We start from the raw sequence: 10,992 nt of genomic DNA on the forward strand, positions 1-10,992 counted from the left end.
ATGAAAGGTACATCCAGTATCCAGAATCCAGTCACTAATAGAGTTTTTAGTTGACACATTTAATACATGCAGGCTATCCAATTCTGACACTATGTCTGCATTATTCTGATCATTATTATTTTGATCTTTTAATTTCCTTTTCAGTCAAAGCAATCCCTCTTAAAGTGGTCCCAACTTCCCACAGTTATAATACTTTTTATTACTTCTATCTTTAGATTTAGATCTACTTTTATATCTCCCCTTCAATTCCTTGTTTTGGAAATTAAATTCCTTCTTTTCAGTTTTCCCCCTTACAAATAGGCTCTCTTCTCTATAGTTGGTTCTGTTTTCTCTCCTAACTTCTAACTCTCTTGACCTTAATGCATCTATTACAATCGATTGTGTAAGAGTGTCCCTAGCATATTTTATGGATTCTTAACATCTTTGTAAGATTCAGACAGTGAATTTAAAAGAATAACAGCCAAGTCCTCATCTTAGAATTTTTTATCATTGTGTGCTAAACTCTTAACTATAATACTGAAGTCACTCAAATTGACTTCCAAATCCTTTCCTGGGTCCATTTTAAAACTAAATAGTTTTTCTAACACATATATTTTGTTAGGTAGAGTTTTGGTTAAGAACAAACCATCTAAGGTAGTCCACAAAGTTCTTGCAGTTTTAAAATCATCAACTTGTCTAACTACATTACCAGATAAATGCAGGATTATAGAACTATAGGCAATCTCATTCATTTCTTCAATTTCGTCAGGTTTTGCTTTTAACTCATCAGAAAAAGTTGCAGGATCATCGAGGGCTTTTGCAACCCTCTGTTGGACCAAAATGTCTCTCATTTTTTGCTTCCATATAGAGTATTCCTCCTTTCCATCGAATTGGGACAATTCGACCTTCAAACCCATGACAGATTCTGTAAAAGGGTGGGCATTACTCATGGATATAGCAGAAAAGGTTTTTGAAAATTTTTATATCAAGCAATTTCGAGAAAACCAATAATAGACTGTTTGAAGAAACCCAAAAAATTCAGTAACAACTTTTTAAAGATTGAGTTAAATACAATAGATATTGGACAGTGTGTGTGTGTGTGTGTATATATTTATATATATGAAAACAAACAGATATATCAAAACTTCAGTCAGATATCTCAAAGGTGCAAGGCAGGTTCTATAACTAGATCTCAGGTTAGTAGATTGATAACTAGTATATTATTTCAATTTACTAAATCAAGAACAATATGCATCATGAAATAAACTATATCACGAATAACTCGTGTCAAACCAGATCCAAATGAGTAATGGTCAAATCGTACCAGATTACTGCAATGTCTGTTTTTATACATATAAAGCATTCAAAAAACCCAGCCAGTAAACTCGAACCACCTTTCAATGTCACCTTCCAAGAAACTCAAACGAATCAGTAACTGTAATTGCCAAAAACAATATCAAAGAAAAAAAATAACTGAACCGCCTTTGTGTAGATCTGAAAAATGATCTACACTATTCGAAACCCAAAAAATAACCCAGCATTGATTTATATAGAGCATACCGAACCCAGAAGCCAGAAAGCTCTGATACCAATTTGTAAAGAATTTCGGTTGATTTGTAAACTAAATATGCAGTAAAAATCGACAACACACAATGAGAACAGAAAAATAACATAAGAACACCAAGTTGTTGACCCAGTTCAGCCGTGAATAGGCCTAATCTGAGGGGCTCAGGGACAGCCCGTTCCACTATGGCACAATCTACCTTCCAAGAGAGCAAGAGTACATCAAGAACCACTCAGATCTTACAGTTTCAGTCACCGATCTAAAGATCTCGTGAAACACACAACCACGAAATCAACCAATCGTTTAGGAGTTTTACGGTACAAGATCAGCCATTCTCTCAAGCTTGATCATTAACCCAAAATATAAACTCCATAACCAAATTGCAGAAACTATACACTAAGAGAAAGATTTACAGATTCAAAGAAAAACTCGAAGAAGCAGAGAGAGAGACGCCAAAGAGAGAGAGAAGGAAAAATTTGGAAAAATCACCCCAAAAGTCACGAGACTTTTGGGTTTATTTGGACGGTCACATCCCAGGGATGAACTCAGCCATTGATTTAATCCAATGGTCCAAAACGAGTCTCGACTAGCACAATCCAAGTGAGTATCATGTATCCAATAGTCAAGTGTCAATTAGGCAGAATTTTCCAAGTAAGCCGAAACCTCAATTGACAAAAGTAGCACTCGTTTTAGAGTGTTTTGAGAAACACCATTTTTCACAGTTGTAAATGGCTCAAATTACATCAGGTTCTCTAAGTTCAGATATTTTTAAAAATTAACATTCCATTTATCTCATTATTTTGTATACTGCATCCAATTTATCAGCTCTATACATGAACAACAATAAAGTATTGGCACGTCAATTACAACAGATTCAATGTTTAATAAGCAGCAATATAAATTAATTATATGCCTCCACACTGCCCTAGAAACATCAGAGTCCAAAGATACTAATTTTTAAGATGATATTGAAATGAACTATTGGCATGAAGAATGTTAACATGAAATCCCTCTCAGTCAAGATCAAGAATGGAGACAAGGAAAAACAAAACATTTGAGTTCAGTGAGAATCGACCCAGGTAGGTCATGAATAAGAACGAATACTATAATCCAGGAAGTGTAAATGACTGTAAGTTGCCTGACCTAACCAAACCAACTGCCTTATGCTATCAGCATAAAAAACTCCCTCAAGTAGTGAAGATGGATGTATTTCTTTCCACCATAAGTGGTGTTCCGTTAATATTAAAGGAAATGCAAAGGTCAAGGCAATGAGGAAGTATATTGGAAATATCAGACAGTTCATCCCTGTTAGCAGGATCCAGTCCCACAGACTCCCTTATCAAGCATCAATTCATTTTCTTTGGAGGCAGCTCTTCAATGGGTAGGAGAGAAGCTCAACATGGGGTTGGAAAAATGTGTTCGTTTGTGGTTAATCTTTGGCTCGTGATGGATGTACTTGAAGAAAAAGAAGAACTTTGGGCGTAGTTCATTTCACGGGTTTCAAGAATGGACTTTTTGTAAGTGTTATGCCCTAAATCCAATCGATTTAGGTTGTAAACGCTTTTAATATATTTAATGTATTTGATTTTGGCGAGATCTATTATTTATTTAAATTAATTTTATAATAAATAATATTAAATAATAGAATCCGAAGATCCAATTTTTAGGTAATCTGTTAATCACAAGGAGTTGTGATTGTGAGATACAAATTACATATAATTGGATCTTGAATAAACCATGGTCGTAAGTAATAACGAGATACGGATATCGTTAGCACAGTTAGACCATCACGTGTGGCATTTCTTACTTGTGAAGTAAGTAGCTGATCTCACGAGCTAAAGTGTGGTGACACTTAAATGAACACGTGGATATTTTGTTATAGAACAAAACATTGGAAACCCGCTAAGAGATTCCACATGGATAACTATCTGAGTGTCAGTGGCTAATCTCTAACGTTCGGTAGTGGAGTTGATCCTTTGACTTGAGGTCGTCATAGTACCTTATATGAGGACAGTCATACTTTGGCGGTGTTGGATGTTGCTCTGAAAGGGACTGCTAATACGACATCGTTCGGGTACGTCAAGAATTTTATGAAGGTTGTGATTGATCAATAAAGGATTCGTCACTCTTAGATAGTAGGAGATTATGATCTGCGTTTCATTCAGTTAAGTCGATGATGAAATCCTTGGTCAAGGTGTACTCATAAGTCGAAAAGGAGTTTTCGATTTATATTGACTTAATAGTGGAATGAAAGATATGATCAATGATCGAGATTGACACAATTCCATATCTCGTAATTGATCGGATCGTATTGACGAAGGGATAATAGTTTCACGGTAAACGAACGAATTTGGTTTTGTCATACCACGTGACATTTCTTGTCACATGTATTGCCCTGACACATTGCTAGATGTCAATCAGGGACGGCGAGTGTGAATTGACGATAAATTAAAATGGTGTATTAATTTATCAATTTTGATTAGATCAAAGTAATATTTCACGACGTTAGGCATCGTGGTCGGGAACTTAATGGGTCGCACATAAAAGAGAATTGGAAGATTGCAAATTGTCAATTGGTTAATTTAACAATCGTTGGATAAATTAATTAATTGAATTTGATATTTATAATCCCGAATTAATTAATTGGATTAATTAATTCACGGATCGAGTTTAATTAATTGGATTAATTAATATTGGACCGGACCGGGCCATGGTCCGTTTGGGTTTATATATATATGCAGCTAGGGTTTAAGGTCCATAAGGTATTCATTATTCTTGTTGGCACAAGAAAGAAACCCTAACAGTTGCAGTCTATTCTCTGTATGGATTTCATTGGAGGCTGTACAATTGGACAGCTGTGGGAGGCAGATTCAAGCTGCTGGAAAGGAACAACGCGAAGGAGTTTGCAAATTACAAGAAAATGTATATTTCTTATCACAGTTTTTATCTAAATACAAAGTTGAATCCTGAATGAGAATTGAAATTTGTTAAATTCCGCTGTGCATGTTTAAGTAAATTCCCTACACTTTTCAGGTGGTGAATTTTTTTTGGCGGAAATTGACATGGGTTTCAACAGAGAATCGTGTTGTTGAAATTTTTGGAGAACGAACGAATGGTCGAGGGAGAAGAAGGGTGAGTGATGAATGAAATTATTAGCCACCAAAAATTGCGTAAAGTCTTTTACAAATTTTTGGACTCATATCACACCGTTCATAAGAGTTTAATCCCAGAGCCAGAAAATGCTTGAAATTTGATGAATCAATTGCATTATAATTTATATCAGAACAGACATCTGTATTATGTATTGAAATTAAGAATGCAAAAATACAAGACCTAATACTTGTAGCCCTTCACATGCAAACTTTCAGAAGCCAATTCTCCAGCACTCCCCCCAGTGTACTTTCCAAGTGTGGCTTCAGAATTAGCCTTGCACCTTCCCAAGAAAACCTCTTGAGCTTTGCCAACATTTTCCTTCTTTCCAGCCCATGTTTTTAGTGTGCTTTGCTGTAAAGCTCGACCGAATGAGAAGGACAGTGTCCATGGCTTCAACACTTCAAGTTTGTTCATCGCGTTTAAGTTTACAGTGGCCTCTTCCTCGCTTTGTCCACCGGATAGGAACACAATCCCCGGCACTGTCGGTGGTACTGTCCGGCGTAGGGCTGCAACTGTGTATTCAGCAATCACTTCTGGTGTCACCTATATATGGATGAGACAAGGCATTTATTTTCATAGATATTAAACAGAATAATTCATTAATTTGTAGAAGTGTCTAGGATTGGACAAAATCAAGATTTTTTCAAAAGCAGTAATCTTTAACTTGATCAAAACCATAGTAGAAAGTTTATCCAAATTTGTTCAGTTAAAGAAGACCATCAAAACAAAAATAATTTCCTGAAAAGTGAGAAACTAATAATGCTAAGTAGCTAAACAGGAACACATTAGAAATATGGATATCATTTAAATCTTTTATCAATTCATGACATTTAATTGTCACCTAAACTAATGTTTAGCACCGTACGCGTGACATAGCCTTACTCAAACTCCTAGGCTCTAAGGCTTCGGGTTTGTCAAATTCTGCCACCGTTGATCAAAATTAGGCCAATGTCAACCTTGTGTATGCAAAACTCATTCTTGATAAAAGTTGTGCATTCCATAAAAGGTGTGTCTGAAAATAAGTTTGAGAAAAATGAATTCTTAAAATTAGGGCCAAATAAACAAAACTACTATTCAAATAATCTCAGATGATTATAAAAATAACATGCGTCATGCAACAATCTTTCGATCAGAGCCAGTCCTGAGGCGAGGCAGATGAGGCCTGCGCCTCAGGCCAAAATTGGAAGGGGGCCTCACTTCGCCATTTTTCTCCTTTTTTTTTTTTTTGCAATTAAATGAAAAAGCTGGAAGGAGACAGGGGCGGACCCATTAAGGCCGAGTGGGGTCAGTCGCCCCCAATGACTCTGACGAAATTTACAGGTTGGAAGTCCAACGTTGGAACCAGTCATCGCCGACTGTTGCTGAAGGAGATGATTGCCGCTGCTGAAGGTTGAAGGAGATGAAAAGGTTAGTAGATTTTTTTTTTCTTTTAAGTAGTTGGCCTTTGTTTTAGGCTTGTTTTTGGATTTTAAAACAATTGGGCCAAAGGCTTGCTAGCTGCCCTTTTTTTTTTTTTTTTTTTATTTAATAAAAAAAAAAAAAAAAAAAAAAAAAAAAAAAAAACAAAAAAATAAAAAAATTTTAATTAAGTATTAAAATACCAATTCCAGCCAAGTGCTAATTGTGAACAATGGTTGTGACCTTCAAGGACTGTGAGCCTCCGCCGCTGGTGCTATGAGCCTCTCTTCTCTTTTTTCCCTTTTTTTTTGTTTTTATTTTTTTAAGTTCAATTTCATGCCTTTCTCCTTTAGAACATAAAGTCTTGAAGTGATATTTTATATGTCTCCATCATTTAATTGATGATTCAGTATGTGAATTGTGATGATTTATAATTTATGAAAACTAAAAAATTTGTGAAATTGTAAATCTGTGGACTATGATTTGTGAGGGCAATTTGTGAAATTGTAAATCTGTGGACGATGATTTGTGAGGGCAATTTGTGAAATTGTGAATATGTAGAGAAAGATTTTTGAAAAAAGAATTTTTGTGAGGGGAATTTGTATATGATTTTTACGTTATATTATGTTTATATATGGATTGAAAATTTTTAATATTATATAATAAATATTAATAAACTATCATTCTAAGACGGACATTGACGGTTGATCTAGCTCACCGGATCAAGCACTAGTCTCGCTCCCACTGTATTTTAATATTGGGTTCATAATACACTGTTGAATTTTGTAATTACGTTGACTTTTGGGGGCCTAATTTACAAATGGGAAAAATTCGTTTGTAAGAGTTTATTTATAGCCTACTTCAAAATTAAGAGGAGAAGGTTTGCAATTTCAAATTTCAGATACTATTAATGAAATAATTGATTAAAAAATATTTTATTAATTAAACATATTAAGGCCACAATCTATATATTTGGTCACAACTTATCAAGTTAATTGGTCACAAAATTATTTATAAGTTAATTGATGTCTCTTAATGAGATATCAGTGCATGGATTGGTACTAGAAATGTAGAACCTTAGCTGTGTAAGTCTTTCTAGAATGATGTATTAAGATCGAAAGATTTTGAGCTCCCACGTATTCATGTCTGTCCACTTCAAGAATGGATTTAGCCAAGATCCTTTTTGTGGTTGAAAATTATATTCTACTTCATGCAAATGTAGAGAAGAATGGAGTGGGAGAGAAATGCAGAGACGTTTTAATGGTTGCTATTAAATTTATCTTTCATATACAATTTAAATTTATCTTCAACAATTAATTGGTTGTCGTGGTTGTTGTTAAATTTTGATTTTAGAATTGTGAGTTGTGACAGTGGAATTCTCAAAGTGCCGCATTGTGTCATTTTATAATTTTTGCTCAATTCATATTTTTCAGGTAAGCAATGGCTTGCCCCTGCTTATTTATAAACTATTAAACATATAGGAAATGTTCGAAGCCTTGTCGGCGTATATATTGCATTGTAGTATTGCACTCTTGTCAAATTATATTGACTTTTGTTAGATTTAATCGTAGGATCAATTGTTTGAGCCCCATTTTTGGTATAGAATGCATTTTGGAGTAGTAGACAATTTTTTTTTTGTTTTTCTTTTTGTTTTACAGTTGAGTATTAAGTTAACAGTCGGTACCATAATACGGATATATTTTGCATGCAAATTTTTTTTTTCTTTTTTTGGTGGGGGAGGGGGGCCTAATATTTTAAGTTCGCCTCAGGCCCCCAAAAACACAGGATCGGCACTGCTTTCGATATCTATTAAATACGAAACTAGGTACCCTTGTACCTTGGGGCTATCAGAGCCAGGTGTGACCATGTTAGGCTTCAAGAGGGTTCCTTCCAAAAGAACATGTTGATCATTCAGTGCCTTATAAACTGCTGCAAGAACAGTCTCAGTCACAGAAGCACATTTCTTAATATCATGGCTTCCATCAGTGAGAACCTCCGGTTCAACAATCGGCACAAGTCCATTCTCTTGACAGATGATTGTGTAGCGAGCCAACCCCTGCGCATTCTGCTGGATGGACAGCTCCGATGGCTCAGTGAGGCCTATTTTGAGAACAGCACGCCACTTGGCAAAACGCGCACCGGCCTTGTAATATTTCTGGCACCGGGCTCCTAGCGAGTCCAACCCCTGGGTGGTGGTCTCGCCATTAGTCCCGGCTTAGTCCACAGTGCCCTTATCGACTTTAATTCCGGGAATAACGTTGTTTTCTTGAAGAACTTCGACGAATCGCTTGCCATCTGATGTTTTCTGGTATAGGGTTTCCTCGAAGAGGATGACACCGGAGAGGTAGGAGAGAGCATTGGGGGCGGTGAAGAGGAGTTCGCGAAGAGCTTGGCGGTTGGATTCGATGTTCTCGACACTGATGCTGGCAAGACGTTTTCCGATTGTGCCGGTACTCTCGTCAGCAGCCAGAATACCCTTGCCGGGGGTGGCGATGTACTTGGCATTCTTAATTAGTTCATCTGGATATATACACGAGTTTAATAGCATGTTTTGTTGTACTTAAAAATAAAAATAAGTTAATCTTACTTCAAAGTTACTTATTTTGGCTACTGGTGTCTTGTTTTGTTTATAACAAAATAATACAAACTTGAAAAAATACTTATCCAATGGAAGATGAATGTAAAATTTATAGAAACTGCCTTTGTTACTTACTTCATTAAAAATATGATTTTCAAAATTACTTTTTTTAACTAATTAGAAAAACTTATTTTCTTTGGGAAAAAAAAAAGTAAATGCTTAACTTACTTTCAGAAAAAGTAACATTCAAGCACAATCACTAATATAGAAGCACACGTAGGAGAAGTAGATAGGTTGTTTGAAAGTCTTAGCACCTGTTTCGTTTTGCTAAAAATCAGATTTTTAATATATTTTGATAAAAGTTAATGAAAATATGTGGTTGATAAGTCGAAAAAAGTTGTGAATCCCCTGAAATGTGTGTGAGAATAAATCCGGGAAAAAACGAGTCTTAAAAATAGGAGTCAAATATGGGCTCAGTGTCATGCTGTGCTGTGTTGTGTTGACAATTCAAATAAAAGAAGTTAGTTTTAGCTCTTAAACAAAACCAAGAAATGATTCGGGCAGATGCATAACTGATATTTGCATGGAAAGGAGACGAGAGTACGTACCAGCATAATTTCCTACGAACGCGGACATGCTTTAGTTACTGCTGAGGATAGGATAGCATAGTGGAGACGATTGAATAAGCTAACACGAGAACCAATTATCTATATAGAGATTGACTTATGGGATATTCCGTTATTCTTCATATGACAAGTGTCGGAAGATAATCCTGACAAAGGTTATCATCCTCGGATAAAGGAACGAGTGATCACTCTCACTACCAAGTGGCAAATGGAAATACACTACGCACCTATTATCCTCTGATTTCTAATCTCACACTTTCCTAACAGGGAATTTTTTTCGCTTATAAGTTATTTGAGTTTATCAATATTTATAATATAAAGTAATTAATGTTTATTATACAACACTTCCTCGATCGCCTCCCGACCTATCGTTTGGTGCACTCATGTCTATCCTCGAATATCCTTAACTTCTAAAATTACAATGTTCTGTTAATGCTATAATTTTGCACATTGAAAAATTTGATCAAGAAATCGAGATAATCAGCTGGATTATGAAAAATAGTTCTGCAGAAGCCCATGATGTCCTATCCATCATATGCTTGGATCTATTGAGTCTCAAATAAACATGAATGACTTTCCCAGCAGAACAAGTACATTAAAAATTGTTCCAAAACCAAGTCGTTCAGTTCTTTTCTGTACGTAATTATTGGGAAATGATTCATCTCCCGTATAACCGTGGGGGCAGGCAGTATTGGTTGTTCAATCATCGTCTGTGCCAAAGTATCGGTCACCAAATTCATCCATGCCAGGTATAATGCAGTACTCTTCATTCAACCAGATTTCAATCTCAGATGTCACAATCTTTGTTCTAGGAAAACGTTTGCAGACTACATGTACTCCTTTAGGAGCCTGAGTTAATACAAATATGAATCATCAGATTTGGTTATTTATGCAAAATCTAAGCAGAGTCTGTAATACCTTAATTTAGTAAAAAACAAAAAAACAAATTTTTTTTTTGAAAATTCAAATGTCATACTATTATATATATATATATATATATAAAGTAAAAAGAAAAAAAAGTTAGGCTTCACATACAAACAAAACTCAAACAAATCCAAATGCCCACAATACGCCGAGAGAAATAGGAACAGGGAGAAAGAAAGAGAAAAAGAGAAAGAGATGAGAGGAGAGAAAGGGAAAAAAAAAAAAGGGAAGAAGAAGAAGAAAAAAATAGAAAATTTTTGTCAACGTGTTAGGAATTAAGTGGTCTACATTATTAGGCTTGAATTCCTCAATTTTGAAAGGTAAGTAAAAAGTTATTTATTGTTAAGTTATATTTGATTTTATAGTTGTTATATTGTTAGACTAAATTCAATTTTATTGAAGGGATTAAGTATAATAAACTATGAAATTGAGTAAACTGAAAGAAAAATTAGTTTTAGTGATTAAAGAAACTGTAAAAATCGCTTAAACGTGAAATGATTAAATTTGGGTATTACCTATTTAATTATTGAAATTATTTAAAATAATTAATTGTTTATTTAAAAATTATATCGTATTTCAGGTGAGGATACTAACATCAGAACAGCTTACCAACCGGATTGATTTTGCGAACATAATACTATGAGTGGAAAAATATAAATACTTTAAATTAAGTATATTGTTAAAATATGTGCAATTAAATGCAATTATGTGTTCGAATTACATGGTTATTATGGAAATGTCTTTTATTAGGATACATGTGGGATTTCAAA

The 10,992-nt window shown here is 34.9% G+C and overlaps 1 pseudogene; it reads right to left on the reverse strand.

Annotated features, from left to right (window-relative positions):
* Nucleotides 1-1,204: 1,204 nt before the first annotated feature.
* Nucleotides 1,205-9,385, reverse strand: LOC111368244 (annotated as a pseudogene).
* Between the last annotated feature and the right edge of the window lie 1,607 nt (nucleotides 9,386-10,992).

Source organism: Olea europaea, chromosome 19 (genome assembly GCF_002742605.1).
Source record: "Olea europaea var. sylvestris chromosome 19, O_europaea_v1, whole genome shotgun sequence".
Lineage (NCBI taxonomy): Eukaryota > Viridiplantae > Streptophyta > Magnoliopsida > Lamiales > Oleaceae > Olea > Olea europaea.